Here is a 19,784-nt window from a genome sequence, read left to right as displayed (position 1 = left end):
AGGACTTCCAAGCCTGCTAATGTCTGCCTGCCTACAACATTCCCCCTCAAGAGTGAAGACCCTTAGGTCATTTGGGAGATGGGTGTTTCTGATTCCATCTAACTCCTTTTAGCTAAAGGGAGGTGCATAGGGTTTTTAGGGTCTCTACTCTTGATTTTCAGGCCTTGATCAAGGTGACCCAGATGGATGGAATTAGCTTTTTGTAGGTCCGTCTGAGGGTAGACCAACTTTAGACCCACAGTGCAGTCGGGTCAGGGATTGCTCATTTCTCCGCATCCAAGAGCTGAGTTTGTGAGGCCTGCAATATCCTGATAGGCACATAGGTGATGATGTGACGTGAGTAAAGCAAAGGAGACTTTCTGAGAAAAAAGGTGAAAAAGCCCCAAAGTATCGGGGCAAACATGCTTAGGATCCTGTCTGGCACCCAAAGAGAGACAGAGAAAGAGAACAGAAAGGAAAAGCAATGCTTTCTAAGTTAAAGTTCAGAGCAGCAGTGAGGGTCTATGGGCAATTGCTTCTGTTTGCAGTTTGATAGATAATTTGCATAGGAGCAGGGCATGGTGGCGCACACCTTTGATCCCAGCACTTGGAGGCAGAGGTGGGAGGATCAGTGTGAGTTTGAGGCCAACCTGAGACTACTTAGTGAATTCTAGGTCAGAGCTAATGAAACTCTACCTCAAAAAAAAAAAAAAAAAAGGAAAAAAACAAACAAATTTGTATAGCAAACAGAAAACCCAGTCATAGTTCCTAAAGAAATGCTTATAAAAAAAGACTTACAATCCTAAAACACAAATATTTAAAGAAAAATATTTAAGAGCAACTTTTTTATTTTTTTTTATTTTTATTTTTTTTTATTTGAGAGTGACAGACACAGAGAGAAAGACAGGTAGAGGGAGAGAGAGAGAATGGGCGCGCCAGGGCCTCCAGCCTCTGCAAACGGAACTCCAGACGCGTGCGCCCCCTTGTGCATCTGGCTAACGTGGGACCTGGGGAACCGAGCCTCGAACCGGGGTCCTTAGGCTTCACAGGCAAGCGCTTAACCGCTATGCCATCTCTCCAGCCCGGAGCAACTTTTTTAAAGAGCTGCAGAAACCACAGCATTCTTGTTTTAAGCAGAGAATGCTTGAGTTGAACTGTGTTCTAAAAAAAAAAAACTTTTTATTGACAATTTTCATATGTGTACAAAGTGTATTTTGACACCAATCCCCTCCTGTTACACTTTCTTGTCCTCTCCTCCTTTCCACTCACAGAATCCCTTCTTCTCTCCCTCTTCTACTTTGATGTCATTATTGGGTGTTTTGTCCTCCTCCAGCCATCATGGAATACTGGGGGACCAATACTGTGCAGGTCTGATGCAGGCGACAGCAATCACTATGAGGTCATGAATGTGCAGGGGCAACTTCCTGTCTGGAAGGCAGCGTTCTGAAGCCCTGCCCCCCATCCACGGGCTCTTCCATTCTTTCAGCACCCTCTTGCACCCTGTTCCCTAAGTGTTAGAGGGCATGGTAGAGATGTATCATTCAGCACTCAGCAGTTGCTTATTCTCATCATTTCACAAGTTTTGAGTCTCTACAATATGAAATTATTTACTTAATTGTTTATTTTGTTGTTTTCAAGGTAAGGTCTCACTCTAGCCCATGCTGGCCTGGCACTCACTCTGTAGTCCCAGGCTGGACTCGAATTCACAGTGATCCTCCTACCTCTGCCTCTTTTTTACTTTATTTAAAATTTTTTTATTTATTTATTTGTTTGCAAGAAAGAGAGAGAGAGGATGGGCATGCCAGGGCATCCAGCCACTGCAAACAAATTCAGACACTTGCTCTACCTTGTATATCTGGCTTATGTGGGTCCTGGGGAATTAAACCTGGGTCCTTTGGCTTTGCAGGCAAGTGCCTTAATTGCCAAGCCATCTCTCCAGCCAAAAGCATTTATTTCTTTATTTGTTTGCTTGTTTATTTATTTATGAGACAGAAAGAGAGAGAGAGAAAATGGGTGCACCAGGGCCTCTAGCCACTGCAAACAAACTTCACACACATGTTCTGCCTTGTGTATCTGATTTACATGGGCACTGGAGACTCAAACCTGGGTCCCTAGGCTTCACAGACAAGTACCTTAACCACTAAGCCATCTCTCCAGCCTACCTCTGCCTTTTGAGTGCTGGGATTAAACATGTGCACCATCACAGTGGAATGGGTTTACTTTGGTTCTGAATGTTCACATATTAATCCTTAGAAGTCCAGGGAAAAGAGGCTGGAGAGATCACTTAACAGCTAAGGCATTTGTTTGCCTGCAAAGCCAAAGGACCTCGGTTCTATTCCCCATGAACCACGTAAGCCAGATGCACAAGGGGAGCTTACATCTGGAGTTCGTTTGCAGTGGCTGGAGGCCCTGGCCTGCCCATTCTCTCTCTCCCTCTCTCTGCCTCTTTCTCTCTCTCTCTCTCTCTCAAATAAATAAATAAAAATACAGTTTTAAAAAAGAAGTCTAGGGAAAAGATAGACTCTTTGGTCTTAATGAAAACTGTAATTTTTTACTAACAATTTCTATTTCTTTGGCTAAAAATAGTAACCTTTCCAGTTTATAGCATTATAAAGACATGTTCTTCTTTCATTTTTTATTTAAAATATTTTATTCATTTATGAGACAGAGAGAGAGAGTACTCCAGAGCCTCCAGCTGCTGCAAATAAACTCCAGATGCATACACCACCTTATACATCTGGCTTACATGAGTCCTGGAGTATCAAACCTGAGCCCTTTGGCTTTGCAGGCAAGCACCTTACCACTAAGCCATCTCTCCAGCCCTTATCCTTTCATTTTTATCAGGAACTAACAAGTACACTTTTGGTTAAGACAGAGGTCTGATTTGGGAGCATTGGATAGCCTGACTCCCAGAGCTATCTCTCCAACCTCTGCCCCCATCTCCCTTTCTGCTTCCTCCTACCTAGCCATGTTGAGAAGAGGCAGATGCCATCATCCAAGGTTCCTCCCTAGCAGGGCAAGTGTCCCTCTTCCTCTTCCCTTAACCCTTAAGAAACCTCTCTCTCTCTCTCTCTCTCTCTCTCTCTCTCTCTCTCTCGCTCTCTCTCTCTCTCTCTCGCTCTCGCTCTCGCTCTCAGTCTTGCTCTCTCCCTGGCATGCACTGTCATTCTCTCTCTCAAATTCTCTCCCATTTGCCCTCTTTTCCTCTCTCAGGTCCTGTTCCCCCCCCCCACCCTTTCTCTCCCTATGGTTTCAGATCCTGCCAGTCTCTCCTGGCATTAAAATAAAGCCTTGGACTCGTGAAAACAGTTTATCTCAGTTCCTTTATCTTGTACCCAGAACCTGACAGATGGGAGACAGGGCACATATACTAATGAGGGTGGGACCAGGAGAAACTGGCTTACAATAAATATGCTGAGCCTCTCAAAGATATGGAACATAACAGGAGAAAGACTCTCTGAGAAAACATTATTCCAAGACACTGCATTGTATGTGTGAAAATTCAAGAAAATCTCTCTTAAAAATATAACAAATTTTTCTTGCCATCTTCCATGAATTATTGATGAGCAATAGGCTTTACAATTTGTCAAGACTTGGATTCAGCCCTGATGAGATGATGAGCTAAGTGAACTTTGCCCTTTATTTGAGCTCCTGGAGCGTCACTTTTCTCATTTGTAAGAAGAGAAGTAATGACCCCTGTCTTCAAGTCAAAACATCATCAGAAACATTCATCCAACAAGTACTTGAAAAGGTCCCTGTGCTCTTTTCTCACCATAAGAATGAAGAAAGCAAGCAAAGTCCTTATCTCGCAGAGTTTGGAATCTGTAACACTGGCAAATATTTTCCTGCAAGTTAATAAGTTAGTCAGTTACACCAGCAGAAGGTGTGAGATTCTTGGGTGAGAGACAGAGGACTTTGTTAGTCCTTGCCAGGCAAACAGCATGAGCTCCCTGTTCCCTTTGGCTCCCCAAAAGGTGTGTGGAGGGACCAGCGGCTACTGGTGATGCAGTGGTGTGCACAGCAGCTGAGAAGCAACTTTTAGAGTTGAATTCTTGACATGTTCTATAAGGACATGTAGGGACACTCTGTTTAACCATCCTGGCAGGAATGAAGATTCTAAAGAGACATTTGTTCCCTTTCCTTTTGCTATCAGTATTGAAACAGCAGACCCCAAGAAATTGGAATTTCCCCAGGAAGCTCACACCAGAAGAAGGAAAAGGCTGAAGCCTGGGGACTCACAAACAATAAGCATACACTGTACTCCTGAACTATATACACAACTCGATATTTATTAACTTCATTCATTCATTCCATTTTCCTGTAGAGTTTTGCAAATGTTTTGCTAACTGCCCTGGCAGGAAAGGAAACATTCTAGAGACACCTGTGCCTTCCCTTTGGCTAACAGAATGAACCACAAGAAACTGGAATTTCCCCAGGAGTCTCATACTTGGAAAAGAAGAGACTGGGTCCCTTGTTCCAGCCAGAAGGTGAACTTGTCTTCAGGAATGGGACAGCACACGATTCTGACAACTTGTCAGACCATGCTTCAGGAGAGAATGGAGCCAAGGCAACGTGGGTCAGGGGTGGGCAGGACCACACCTTGATCAGGACCATTAGCTATGCATCTCTATGGCCTTCTATTTAAACATAAACTTCATCTTGAAGATGGACTTGGTAAGAGGGGGAGTCACTGGACCTCTTGATTTGTTCCTCCTCCTAATGTAGTCACATTGAGTGAATCTTCTTTCTCGACTTTTCAGTTTACTTGCTTATTTAATTGGCCTTTTGAGGGTGGGTGATCTCAGCCTGGCTTGTTGGGGTTGCCAGGGCCCAGACTATGACCCTAACCAGGGGGTCATGGTGGATTGCCTGTCATACATTCTTTTTTGTTTGTTTCTTTAGTTTTATTTATTTATTTGAGAGGGACAGACAGACATTTTAAGTCTTTAAAATGTACACACTGTCCTACAATTCCATATAAGAACTGATCCTAAGGAAATGAGGATGTGCTCAATATTTTATTCCAAGAATATTAGTGCACGGTGCGTGTGATAATGAAATATCAGAAAGCAATGTGCAATGCTCAGGTGCTGGTTAATGTCTAACGTGATCTAAAATGGTTGTTTTGATTGTTTCAAAGTAAGTGAAAAAAAATGTTGACACAGAGCTCAATAATGTTGTCAATGATGAGCTTGGACTCCTGATTCTCCTGCCTCCACTTCCCACAGCCAACTTCAAGTTCTAGGTTTTAAATTTCCCTTTTTATTCCTTCATCATAATTTCCTTTTTTAAAAAAAAACTTTCTTTTGACAACCTCCATACGTATATACAACGTGCCCTCATCATAAGCCCCTCCCACCACCTTCCTCCGTGCCCCATCACTCCTCCACTGAACCCCTTCTCCTTTCCAGCTAGTCCCTCTTCTATTTTGAAATCATTTTTTTTCCCTCATACTATGAAGGTCTTGTGCAGGTAGCAACAGCAGTTGTAAGGTTATAAATGCAACCACCACTTTGTCTGGAAGACAGCATTCCAAAGCGCCCCTCCCCGTCCTGTGGCTCTTAGATTCTCTCCACCACTTCTTGTGCAATGAATGGTCCCTGAGCCTTGGTGGGTGTGACAGAGATGTCTCACGTAGTACAGAACACTAAATCCACTGTCTTTTCTCAACACTTTGATGAATCTTTAGTCTCCCCTGTAGTCACCACCATCTGAAAAGAGAAGCTGCTCTAACCAAAAGTGAGAGCACGATTAATACATTGGCATAAACATAAATATTTAGAGGGCAATTTGGTGGACACAGTATATCTATTTATCCAAACAATAGTAATAGTTTCCACCCTAGGGCTTATGACCTCCCTAGCAATAGGCTTTTTTTTAGGCCCTCTTGTTTTTTATTTTTTTTAACATATACTTTATTTTATTTATTTGAGAGAGAGAAAGAGAGAGAGAGAGAGAGACGGGTGGGCCAGGGTCTCCAGCCACTGCAAATGAACTCCAGATGCATGTGCCACCATGTGCATCTGGCTTACATGGGTCCTGGGGAATTGAGCTTCGAACCGGGGTCCTTAGGCTTCACAGGCAAGCACTTAACTGCTAAGCCATCTCTCCAGCCCTTGTCATAACATTCCTCATCGACACAATGGTTATAGTAATGGTATCTGACTCACAAGGATCTAAGACTTAAATGAAATAATATATACCAAAATTGTGGAAACTGGAATGTTGTCAATAAGCTACCAATACCTAATACACACATACACACACACACACACACACACACACACACACACACACACGAACAACCAAGTAATAAAGGTAACCTGTTGTCCCTGACACTTTTAACAGAGGCTGCAGTAGAAGGAGTGGGTGTTGTTTAAATGTTGACGAATTGCTGTGGGACAAAATAATAATATGATAATGGATGATAATTACTGAGATTTTACCATATGAGGTGCTGTTTATATGCTCTTGCCTATATCATTTTGTTTAATAACCCTGTATAAGGCTAGGGATACAGCTCAATGTTAAAGCACTTGCCTAGAATGCATAAGGCCCAGGGTTCAATCCTCAGCACTGAAGAAAATAAAACTAAAATTTTCCTTATTTTGCAGATAAGAAGACTAAAGTTCTGGGGGCGTTAAGTTTACATGGTTTGACAGTGATGAAATAGGGGTTCACTTTGTTTATCGCCACAAGATTATCACAGTGTTCATTATATTGACCCTCCGGAGGAATTGGTCTTTAGCAAGTGTTTATTTCTGCATGTTCTGAAATGCCTTTTCTCCTTCCTTTTCTTCAGTGTGCCTTGAGGTTCTGATTTTTCTTCTTGGCTTTAGAGTGGAAATATTTCAGAAAGGTGAGCCAGAGGGCCATTGGTGTCTTTCAGCAGGCTTTGCTTTCTCCTCAAGTCTGGGCCAATTTGTCCCTGACATTGGAATGTAACAGTCACGTAACATTGCCACCTCCATCCACTCTGGCTCCCAAATGGGAAACAGGCATAATGATGCTTGCTACCATTTTATTAAATGTAGAGCTTAGGGCTGGAGAAATGTCAACATGATGTTGAGGAAAAAAAGAAAAAACCAAAGGCTTGCTGGCTTCAAAACCTGCAATAATCACAAGAGCAGGGTACTATCGTAAACACAGACATCAACACACGCAGGGTAGGGGGAAGTTGGAGAGATGACTCGGTCAATAAGGTGCTTGCTATGCAAGCATAAGGACCTGACGTCAGATCCCAGCACCCATGTAGAAGTTAAATGTAGGAGTGCACCCCTATAATCTCAGCACTGGGGAAGCAGAGACAAAAGGGTCCCTGGGGCTCCTTGGGAAGCTTGTCTAGCCAAATCAGTGAGCTCCAGGTTTAGACCACTGGGGCTGAAGAGATGGCTTAGCAATTAAGGCACTTGGCCTGCAAAGCCTAAGGACTCATGTTCAACTCTCCAGTTCCCACGTAAGCCAGACCACACGCACAGTGACACAAGTGTGCAAAGCCTCACATGAGCACCAGGGAGCACACGTGTCTGAAGTTCAATTTCAGTGTCTGGAGGCCCTAGTGCACCAATTCACGCCCCCCCCCCCCAGTCTGCTGGGCTTGCCTCAAAAAAAAATTTAAAAAAACAAAAAGAACAAAAAAAAAAAACACTGGAACATAAGAGAATCCAGAGCTCAGGTAGAAACCCTCACAGAAATGGTCAAAGGAACCAGGATGGTCTCTTACAAATGTTGCTGGGAAAACTGGATCTCTACATCCAAAAGGCTGGAGTTAGAACCATGCCTTATACCATATACAAACATTTTCTCAAAACAGTTGGAGACCTAAACTTTGGACCTGAAACTAGACAGCACAGAGGACCCATTGGATTCGGCAAGAATTCCTTGGGGAGGATACTAAAAGCCCAGGAGACAACAGCAAACATGGGAAAATGACAGTGCTGTCATGAGAATTTCTCTGCAGGAAAGGAAAGAACACCCAGAGGGCGAGGTAAATAACTGTGCAGCCAGGAAAGCATTTGAGAATCATATGGCAAAGTGGCAGCATTCAGAATACATAAACAGCTGCTACAAGCAACATGCTCAACAATAGCCCAAAACAGGCAAACTGGTCAAATTATTAGTGAGCCAGTCCCAGATACCCAGGAGGCAGAGGCAGGAGGATCGCCTGAGTCCAGGAGTTCTAGACTGTGGTGCACTATGCCTATCTGGTGTCTGCATTAAGTTTGGCACAAATATGGTGACCCCCCCCCTCTCCCCAGGAACCACCAAGTTGCCTAAGAAGGGGTGAACTGAGCCAGGCATGGCAGCGCATGCTTTTAATCCCAGCACTCGGAAGGCAGAGGCAGGAGGATCTCTGTGAGTTCAAGGCCACCCTGAGACTACATAGTGAATTCCAGGTCAGCCTGAGCTAGAGTGAGACTCTACCTTGAAAAGAAAAAAAAAGGGGGCGGGTGAACTGGCCCAGAAACAGAACAGGTGAAAATATGAGTGAAAGACACCCACAAGCACTGCTTTAAAGATACACACAAGAGCCAGGCATGGTGGTGTGCTCCTTTAATATCAGCACCCTCACTCGGAAGGCCGTGGTAAGAGGCTTTCTTCAGTTCAAAGCCAACCAGCCTGAGACTACATAATGAATTCCAGGTCAGCCTAGGCTAGAGCAAGACCCTACCTCAAAAAAAAAAGATATACGCATGGCCAACAGCATATGAAAAGAACCTCACCACTAGCCATGGGGAAAATACAAATCAAAACCATAGGAGAACCTAGCATGGTGGTGCATACCTGTAATCCTCTTAGCACTTAGGAAACTGAGGCAAGAGAACTATGAGTTTAATGCCAGCCTACACAGCAAGTCCCTATCCCTATCTCAAAACTAAAGGAGAAGCCAGGTATGGTCATACACACACTTGTAATGGCAGCACTCAAGAGGCTGAGGCAGGGGGATCAAAAGCTCAAGGCCACCGATACACCACAGTGGACACCAATGATCCTACGGAGGAAGACCCTCAGGGAAATGGGGACCAGGAGGAGGGGATATACTATAATCAATGTTTAAAAACAAAAATATATCTATATTATTCAAGGCCAGTGTGGAAATCTTGTCTCCCCCCTGCAAAAAAAAAAAAAGTGAATAATAGGATAAAATATGGAGTAGGGGTAGGGCTGGAATGATGGCTCAATAGTTAAAGGGCCTGCTGGCAAAGCCCAATGGCCAGGCTTTGATTCCCCAATGCCCATGTAAAGCCAGATGCACAAAGTGGCACATGTATCTGGAGTTCATTTCTATCACCTGTTCTTTCTTTGTTTCTTTCTTTCTCTCTCTCTCTCTCTTAATTCTCTAATTGTAAATTAATAATTAAATAACTAATTAAAAGATGGGGCAGGAGATGAGGGAAGAAAGGAGTATATGAGAATCCTGTGCATTTTCCACTAAATTTTACTGCAAACTTAGTGTTGCAGCCCGGTTCGCCTTGCTGGTAGAAATCACCCAACAAAGAGCAGCTTCTGGGAAAAAGATTTATTTTGGCTTACAGGCTCAAGGGGAAGCTCCACAATGGCAGGGGAAAACGATGGCATGAGCAGAGGGTGGACATCACCCCCTGGCCAACATAAGGTGGACCACAGCAAAAGGAGGGTGTGCCAAACACTGGCAAGGGGAAACTGGCTTTAATACCCATAAGCCGGCCCCCAACAATACACTCCCTCCAGGAGGCATTAATTCCCAAATCTGGAGCCTCTGGTGCACCCATTCTCTCTCACTCTCTCTCTGTACCTCTTTCTCTCTCTCTCTCTCAAATAATAAATAAATAAAATATATTTTTTTAAAAAATAAAACATTTGGGGAAAATTTTACTCCTATAGAATGTAAACCAATTTTCAAACTATTAAATAGTTCTCATACAGACAGCAAACACAGGCCAGGGCCTCCAGCCACTGCAAACAAACTCCAGATACATATGACCCCTTGTGCATCTGGCTTATGTGGGCCCTTGGGAATCAAACCAGGGTCCTTTGGCTTTGCAGGCGAGTGCCTTAACCACTAAGCCATCTTCTCCAGCCCACCATAGGCCTTTGACTAGGTTTTCAGTATCAGGCATGAGTTTCCTCCCACTGAGGAGGCCTCAAATCTAATCAGAGAGCAGGGGGTTACCCCCATAACAGACATGCCACTGGTAGGCACACTTGCTTGGTTGGCATGTTGCATAGCACTGCTGGTTAAGGACCACCCTGTGATAGCTAACAAGCAGGGAGGGTGCTTCCAGCTCGGCTCCAGCTTAATTTTTCGGTTCCCACAACCAAAGTATGTGCTGTCTTCAGCAAGCTAGTTCTAGTGGGCAGCCAAGAGCTTTGACAATAGTCTTTATTGTTTGCATGGCCTGAGGGACCGCCCTGATCAATAACTCACCCGGGGTATTCCATATGGTGAATTTATACAGTCCTTAGTTTCAACTCTCCTCCTAGTCCGTCTTCTTCTTCGTCTTCCTCCATTAGCTATATTTTCTTATGATACTCTCAAAAGAAAAAAAAATGCTTGAGAGTCACAAAGTTTAACTATGCTGTGTTTTCTTTTTGTTTTTTACTCTTATTGATAGCCGTTCAGGTGTTTAATACCTGGCTGGAATTCCCTCTGCTCCAATCCATGCTGCTTTCCCAGGGAATCTCAGAGTCCATAAGCAAGAAGAATCCAACACCTTAGCTTTTCAGTTCCCTTTTTTTCCCCCCAGTGGCCTTTCTGCTTCTTCTTCAGTTCTGTGACTCACTCCAATGACATTTTAGATCATATCTTCTCTAAGGCCTGTTCATCTCTAATGCCTCTGTGATTTCTGATTAAAAAAAAAAAAAAACTAACATTTTGTTGGGAGAAAAGACAATTAAAAATTGCAACCCAAGCTGGAGATATTGAACAGTGGTTAAGGCATTTGCCTGCAAAGCCAAAGGACCCTGGTTTGATTCTCCAGGACCCATGTAAGCCAGATGCACATGCATCTGGAGTTCGTTTGCAGTGGCTGGCGGCCCTGGCGTGCCCCCGTACCTCTTCTCTCCCTCTCTCTCTCCCTCCCTCCCTCTTTCACTCTCATAATAAACAAATGTTTTTTAAAAAAACTTTTAAAAATTGCAACATTCTGTATATTTGTATTGAAACTTTCTGCTAAGAATAGTTTTTCATCTGTTGTATCCAGAAGAATCCTTTTACTTTTACTGTCTTTTTGCCATTGAATGGTTTCTCTTTCCAAGCCAATGAGGACTGACTATGTCATCAACATTGTAAATGCAAGGAAACTTACTGCGTGGCCATAATATTCATTGTCTGGCAGGATGTCTCAACCTCAGCATGAGCAACGTCTTTGCTGGTTGATTCTTTTGGGGGAAGCAGTATTGGTCATTGTAGAGTTTTCACTAACCACCCCATCCTCCACCCCAGGACTATATGCCGGGACCACTTTCCCCAAAGTCATGACTGTTAAAAATGTCTACAGATCTCACCGACTGTCTCCTGCCAGCAATATTGGAAATCACTGATACCACCTGGCTGCTATTGTTTGACATATAGGTTTGTGATTTTTTAAATAAGTCCAGGGGGGTTGCTGGGTATGGATGTGCCACGATGTGTGTGGAGGCCAGAGACCTCCTTCTTTGAGACAGGATCTCTCACAGTTGTGAGCAAACACCAGCTCTAACTCACCTGTGAGCTTAGGGCACTCCTCTCTCCGCCTCCCATTGTGCAGGCACATTGGGACAGCAGATGCAGGTCCTGCTTAGCTTTACGTCTGGCTTTACCTGGGTGCTGGGGAGGATCAAACTCACCTTACCTCAGCAGACTTTGCAGGCAAGCACCTTTTCACCACCCAGCCATCTCTCCAGCCCCAACATTCAGCTTTGGATCAACTTTGTCCCAATTTAACAACAGCAGTGCTTTTGAAGCACTGTGTGAACACACACAGTGTAAATGCAGCACGTCCTTAAATTCCATTCATAGAAGAAATTGTACCTTTCAAATCTGCTGTTTTCCCCTAGACTGTGCTCCAGAAAGCGTAACCACCTATAATACAAGTGTAACTTACCCTGATCCCATCCAATTCCAGGTATTACCAATCCTTTGTTGAAATCATTCTTGGTAAGAAGCAAAGCAAAGCCTAATTTTGTCTTTTAAATATGTAACTCTGGCACAGCGTGGTGGCAGATGCCTTTGATCTCAGCACTCAGGAGGCAGAGGTAGGAGGATCACCATGAGTTCAAGGCCATCCTGAGACTACATATTAAATTCTGGGTCAGCCTGAGCTAGAGCAAGACCCTACCTTGAAAAAACAAAAATAAATAAAAATGAAAATAAAAATAAAAATGTAACTCTGGGGCTGGAGGAATGGCTTACCAGTTAAGGCGTTTCCCTGCAAAGCCAAAGGACCTTGATTTGATTCCCCAGGACCCACATTAGCCAGATGCACAAGGGAGCTCACCTGTCTGTAGTTCATTTGCAGAGGCTACAGGCCCTGGCATACCCATTCTCTTTCTCTTTCTCTCCCTTTTTCTCTGTCAAATAAATAAACAAAATATTTTTTAAAATATGTAACTCTGATTGTGAACCAGGTTGATAATTTTTACTATGTTTATTGAATATTAGTAAATATCTTTTGCCAATTCTTGATTTTTTTTTAATTTTTATTAACATTTTCCATGATTATAAAATATATCCCATGGTAATTCCCTCCCTCCCCACCCCCACACTTTCCCGTTTGAAATTCCATTCTCCATCATATTACCTCCCCATTACAATCATTGTAATTACATATATACAATATCAACCTATTAAGTAGCCTCCTCCCTTCCTTTCTCCACCCTTTATGTCTCCTTTTCAACTTACTGGCCTCTGCTACTAAGTATTTTCATTCTCACACATAAGCCCAGTCATCTGTAGCTAGGATCCACATATGAGAGAGAACATGTGGCGCTTGGCTTTCTGGGCCTGGGTTACCTGACTTAGTATAATACTTTCCAGGTCCATCCATTTTTCTGCAAATTTCATAACTTCATTTTTCTTTACCGCTGAGTAGAACTCCATTGTATAAATGTACCACATCTTCATTATCCACTCATCTGTTGAGGGACATCTAGGCTGGTTCCATTTCCCAGCTATTATAAATTGAGCAGCAATAAACATGGTTGAGCACGTACTTCTAAGGAAATGAGATGAGTCCTTTGGATATATGCCTAGGAGCGCTATAGCTGGGTCATATGGTAGATCAATCTCTAGCTGTTTTAGGAACCTCCACACTGTTTTCCACATTGGCTGGACCAGATTGCATTCCCACCAGCAGTGCAGAAGGGTTCCTTTTTTTCCACATCCCCGCCTACATTTATGATCATTTGTTTTCATGATGGTGGCCAATCTGACAGGAGTGAGATGGAATCTCAATGTAGTTTTAATCTGCATTTCCCTGATGACTAGTGACATAGAACATTTTTTTAGATGCTTATATGCCATTCGTATTTCTTCCTTTGAGAACTCTCTATTTAGCTCCATAGCCCATTTTTTGATTGGCTTCTTTGATTCCTTATTATTTAACTTTTTGAGTTCTTTGTATATCCTAGATATTAATCCTCTATCAGATATATAGCTGGCAAAGATTTTTTCCCATTCTGTAGGTTGCCTCTTTGCTTTTTTCACTGTGTCCTTTGCGGTGCAAAATCTTTGTAATTTCATTAGGTCCCAGTGGTTAATCTGTGGTTTTATTGCCTGAGCAATTGGGGTTGTATTCAGAAAGTCTTTGCCAAGACCAATATGTTGAAGGGTTTCCCCTACTTTTTCCTCTAGCAGTTTCAAAGTTTCCGGTCTGATGTTAAGGTCTTTAATCCATTTGGACTTAATTCTTGTGCATGGCGAGAGAGAAGAATCTATTTTCATCCTTCTGCAGATATTTATCCAGTTTTCAAAACACCATTTGCTGAAGAGGCTGTCTCTTCTCCAATGAGTATTTTTGGCATTTTTATCGAATATCAGGTGGCTATAGCTACTTGGGCTTACATCTGGGTCCTCTATTCTGTTCCACTGATCTACATGTCTGTTTTTGTGCCAGTACCATGCTGTTTTTGTTACTATGGCTCTGTAGTATAGGTTAAAATCAGGTATGGTGATACCACCAGCCTCTTTTTTGTTGCTCAGTATTATTTTAGATATTCGAGGTTTTTTGTGATTCCAAATGAATTTTTGGATTGTTTTTTCTATTTCCATGAAGAAAGCCTTTGGAATTTTGATAGGGATTGCATTAAATGTGTAGATTGCTTTAGGTAAGATTGCCATTTTCACGATATTGATTCTTCCAATCCAGGAACAAGGGATGTTTCTCCACTTTCTAGTGTCTTCAGCAATTTCTCGCTTGAGTGTTTTAAAGTTCTCATTGTATAGATTCTTTACTTCCTTGGTTAGGTTTATTCCAAGGTATTTTATTTTTTTTGATGCAATTGTGAATGGGGGTGATTCTCTGATTTCATCCTCTGTGTGTTTGTTGTTAGCATATATGAAGGCTACTGATTTCTGTGTATTTATTTTGTATCCTGCTACATTGCTGTAGGTTGTGATCAGCTCTAACTGCTTGCTAGTAGACTCTTTAGGGTCCTTTATGTATAGAATCATGTCATCTGCAAATAATGATAACTTGATTTCTTCCTTACCAATTTGTATCCCTTTTATGTGTGTCTCTTGCCTTATTGCTATGGCCAAGACTTCCAAAACTATATTAAATAGAAGTGGGGACAGTGGACACCCTTGTCTTGTTCCTGATTTTAGTGGAAAAGCTTCCAGTTTTTCCCCATTTAGTAATATGTTGGCTGTAGGCTTGTCATAAATAGCCTTTATTATATTGAGATATGTTCCTTCTATTCCCAGTCTCTGCAGGACTTTTATCATGAAGGGATGTTGGATTTTGTCAAATGCTTTCTCTGCATCTAATGAGATGATCATGTGATTTTTGTCCTTCAACCCGTTTATGTAATGTATTACATTTATAGATTTGCGTATGTTGAACCATCCCTGCATCTCTGGGATAAAGCCTACTTGGTCAGGGTGAATGATCTTTTTGATATACTCTTGTATTCTGTTTGCCAATATTTTGTTGAGAATTTTTGCATCTATGTTCATGAGGGAGATTGGTCTGTAATTTTCTTTTTTTGTTCTATCTTTGCCTGGTTTTGGTATCAGGGTGATGCTGGCCTCATAGAAGGAGTTTGGTAGAATTCCTTCTTTTTCTATTTCCTGGAAAAGCTTAAGAAGCAATGGTGTTAGCTCTTCCTTAAAAGTCTGGTAAAATTCAGCAGTGAATCCATCCGGGCCTGGGCTTTTTTTAGTTGGGAGATTATTGATAACTGTTCGGATCTCCACGTTTGTTATAGGTCTATTTAAGTGACTAATCTCATTTTGATTTAATTTAGGTAGGTCATATAGATCAAGGAAATCATTCATTTCTTTCAGATTTTCATACTTTGTGGAGTATATGCTTTTATAGTATGTCCCTATGATTTTTTGAATTTCTCTGGAATCTGTTGTGATGTTACCTTGTTCGTCTCTGATTTTATTAATTTGTGTCTCTTCTCTCTTTCTTTTGGTCAGATTTGCTAAGGGTTTATCAATCTTGTTTATCCTTTCAAAGAACCAACTCTTTGTTTCATTAATTCTTTGGATTGTTCTTTTTGTTTCTATTTCATTAATTTCTGCCCTAATCTTTATTATTTCTTCCCGTCTACTAATTTTTGGTTTGCCTTGTTCTTCTTTTTCCAAGGCTTTAAGGTGAAGCATTAGGTTGTTTACTTGCGACCTTTCTAATTTCTTAATATAGGCACTTAAGGCTATAAATTTACCTCTTAGAACTGCCTTCATTGTGTCCCAGAGATTTTGGTATGTTGTGTTCTCATTATCATTTGACTCTATAAATTTTTTGATTTCCTTTTTGATTTCTTCATTGACCCACTCATCATTTAGTAGTGTATTGTTTAGTTTCCATGATTTTGTGTATGCTCTATAGCCTTTCTTGCTACTGATTTGTAGTTTAATTCCATTGTGGTCAGATAGAATGCAAGGAATTATTTCAATTTTCCTGAATTTGTTAAGATTTGCTTTGTGTCCTAATATATGGTCTATTTTAGAGAATGTTCCATGTGCTGCTGAAAAGAATGTATATTCTGCAGCCTTTGGATGAAATGTCCTGTATATATCTGTTAGGTCCATTCCTTCTATGACCTCATTTAGTCCAGATGCCTCTCTGTTTATTCTTTCCCTGGATGACCTGTCAATTGATGAGAGTGGGGTGTTAAAGTCACCCACCACCACTGTGTTTGGTGTTATCTGTGACCTTAGTTCTAATAGTGTTTGTTTGACGAATTTGGGAGCCCCCATGTTAGGTGCATATATGTTTAGGATTGTAATGTCCTCCTGTTGGAGTGTGCCCTTAATCAATATAAAGTGACCTTCCTTATCTTTCTTGACTAATGTTGGACTAAAGTCTACCCTGTCTGATATTAGGATAGCAACCCCTGCTTGTTTTCTAGGCCCATTTGCTTGAAACACCGTCTTCCAACCTTTCACCCTAAGATAATGTCTATCCTTTGTAGAAAGGTGAGTTTCTTGGAGACAACAAATTGTAGGATCCTGCTTTTTAACCCAGTCTGCAAATCTATGTCTTTTCGTTGGGGCATTGAGGCTGTTGATATTAAGAGATATTATTGAAAGGTGTGTATTTATATTTGCCATTTGTGTGTGTGTGTGTGTGTGTGTTTCTGGTTCTACCTGCGCTCTCTTCTGTTAACTAGTATTTGAGTATTGCTTGTTTTTTCTAGGTTCCTTATATGTGTGCTTTTCCTTTTCTTCAGCATGGAGGATTCTATCAAGTATTTTCTGTAGAGCTGGTTTTGTCTTCAAATACTCCTTTAACCTGCTTTTGTCATGAAATGTCTTTATTTCTCCATCTATTTGAATGGATAACTTTGCAGGATAAAGTAACCTTGGTTGACAGTTATTATCTTTCAGAACTTGGAATATATCACTCCAAGCCCTTCTGGCTTTAAAAGTTTGTGTTGAATAATCTGCTGTAATCCTGATGGGCTTGCTTTTGTAGGTAACTTGATTTTTCTCTCTAACTGCTTTCAATATTTTTTCTTTGGTGTGTGTGTCTGGAAGTTTGATTATAATATGACAAGGAGAGGTTCTTTCTGGGTTTTGTCTGGCTGGGCTTCTAAAGGCTTCCTGTATCTGCATTGGCACCTCTTTCCCAATTTGGGGGAAATTTTCTTCTTTGATTTTGTTGAAGACACCTACTATGCCTCTGGAGTGGAGTTCTTCTCCTTCTACTATGCCCTGAATTCTTATATTGGATCTTTTCATAGTGTCCCGAATATCTTGAAATTCCCACTCATACTTTTCTATCAGTTTGTCTTTCTCTTTGTTGGACTGCATTAGGTCTGCCACCTGGTCTTCTAGCTTAGATATTCTGTCCTCTCCCTCATCCATCCTACTGGTGAGATTTTCTACAGAGTTTTTTATTTCATTAACTGTGTTCTTCATTGCTAGTAATTCTGACTGGTTTTTCTTTATTATTTCTATTTCCTTATTTATGTCTTGTATTGCCTTCTTTATTTCATTAAATTGGTGTCCTGCATATTCTTTGATTCCTTTGATTTCCTCTTTGATTTCTTCTTTGATTGTTTTGATGTGTTCTTTGACCTCTTTGAACATATTTATAATCATTCTTTTGAACTCTTTCTCAGGCATTTCCTCTAACTCTTTCTCACTGGAGGACATTTCTGATGCATTAATACTTTTAGGTGGATTTATATCATCTTGCTTTTTAGTGTTTCTTGTGTTATAATGTATATATTTTTGCATCTTGGATTAAGTTAATGCTTGGATTTTCTAGCTAGCTGGGTATTCTTAGCTGTATCAATTGATTTGATGTAATATATTTTCAGGGTAGGACCTTAAGGTGTTAGGTGTGGCTCTTAAGACTCTCAGAGTATCTACAAAGATGCTCTTAGGGGTTGAGTTTCCCTGCTATAGGAGTATTCAAGCAGGCTGAGTGGAATAAAATACAGGTAGATTCTAAAATTTAACTAAACACTGTACACATTCAATCAAAAACAGCCCCGAGTATGTATGCAAGAGTAGTTATTATAATGACCAGATCCTCTATCAACAAAGAGGTTAAGATTTCTGGTCTGTTGAGGGATCTAAGTCAGCTTGCGACCAAGTGAGACCCTTCCCTGGTGCAATCCCAGTTACCTTGGATGATTTTGGTCTCAGTCAAGTTGCTGCCTGGGTCGTCGGGCTGCTGTCCTGATTTCTGGAGCTGGGCACTTGCTTTTCCTGCGGGGCAAACTGAGCCTGGCAAGTGTGGCCCTGCAGATCAGCACCCCTGCTGCTGGAACTGCTGCTGCTCAAGCTGCCCCTGCTGGGACTGTAGCCACTGCTGCTGAAGGTGTTGCCACTGGACCCACCACTGCTGCTGCCTCTGCTGCTGCTGTAGCTGCCACTGCTGGAGCCACCACTGCTGCTGAAGCTGCTGCTGCTGTGTCCACTGCCGCTGCTCCCCCTGAAGCTGCTGCCGCCGAGTCTGCCGCTGCTGCCACTCCTGGGTCTGCTGCTGCTGGGGACGCTGTTACTGGTGCTGGAGCTGCTGATGTTGCTGCCGAACTCTGCTCCTGCTTGGGTCCCGCTGTCAGCCCAAGTTGGCGTGGCCGGGTCCCGGGCCGCTGCTCTGTTCGCCGGAGCTGGGCTCAGGCGGTGGGGTAGGGGAGGGAGCCACAGCTGCTCTGGTTCTCTCGCTGCTCCACTTGTTCTTCTACCTCGCGGTCTGCTCCTCTGTTGCTCACTGCTGCTCTCCCCTCACGTTTCCTGAGTTGCGGAGAGCGCGGTGCGAGGGAAAGCTCCCGCACCTGGCTTTTCCTGCGGCTGGAGCCGAGTCTGGTGGCTTTCTGGTGCGCCGCGGCCGCGGCCGTTGGTGGAGCTACCGGAGCCGCTTTTCCCGCCTGTGCAGGCTCTGGATGCTCTGGAACTCTTCTACTTCTCCGCTGCCGCTTCAATTTCCTATACACCTCACTTTTTAGTAAAAGTGTGTATTTTGCTGAGTTTTTTTGGTCTTTTTCCCCCCTAGGCTGCTTTGGCGTGATACCTACGCCGCCATCTTAACCGGAAGTCCATTCTTGATTTTTTAAAATTAGATAGATAGATAGATAGATAGATATAGATTCACTGTGGGGTCATGAAGGCCTCAGTTAGTCCCTGTGGGGTACTGAGTGACTGTGTTGCAAGGTATTCCTACCCACTCTGTGGCTCTTATAATCTTTCTGCCCCCTCTTCCACAATGTCCCTTGAACCATAGTAGGCCTGTTGTTAATCTGATTTAGTGTTGAGCTCTTTGTAGCCTCTGGATTTCTGCTTTGATAGTTTTTCTGTTGTTGCTACTGTTTTTCTTGTGTTGTTATTGGTGTTGTGGCTTTGCTTTAATGGGTTTTGATTGATCACTGTGTCTCCTCCATGACCCTGGAGCTGGTTGTCAGGCTAGCAGTAAGAGCAGTGTTCATGGCACTACTTCCCGTGCAAGTTCTCCTCGGCTCTGGCAGATGTGGAAGAGGTGGCAAGTCTTGTCAATGATGTATTTATTTATTTACATTTTTACTTTTTGTGTTTCGAGGTAGGATTTTGCTCTAGCCTGGGCTGACCTGGAATTCACCATATATGGTCTCAGGTTCACCTCAAACTCACAGCGATCCTCCTACCTTTGCCTCCCAAGTGCTGTGATTAAAGGCATGTGCCACCACGC

This window comes from Jaculus jaculus, chromosome 6 (genome assembly GCF_020740685.1).
Source record: "Jaculus jaculus isolate mJacJac1 chromosome 6, mJacJac1.mat.Y.cur, whole genome shotgun sequence".
Taxonomy (NCBI): domain Eukaryota; kingdom Metazoa; phylum Chordata; class Mammalia; order Rodentia; family Dipodidae; genus Jaculus; species Jaculus jaculus.
The sequence above is the reverse complement of the archived record's forward strand: the minus strand, read 5'-3'. Positions refer to the sequence as shown.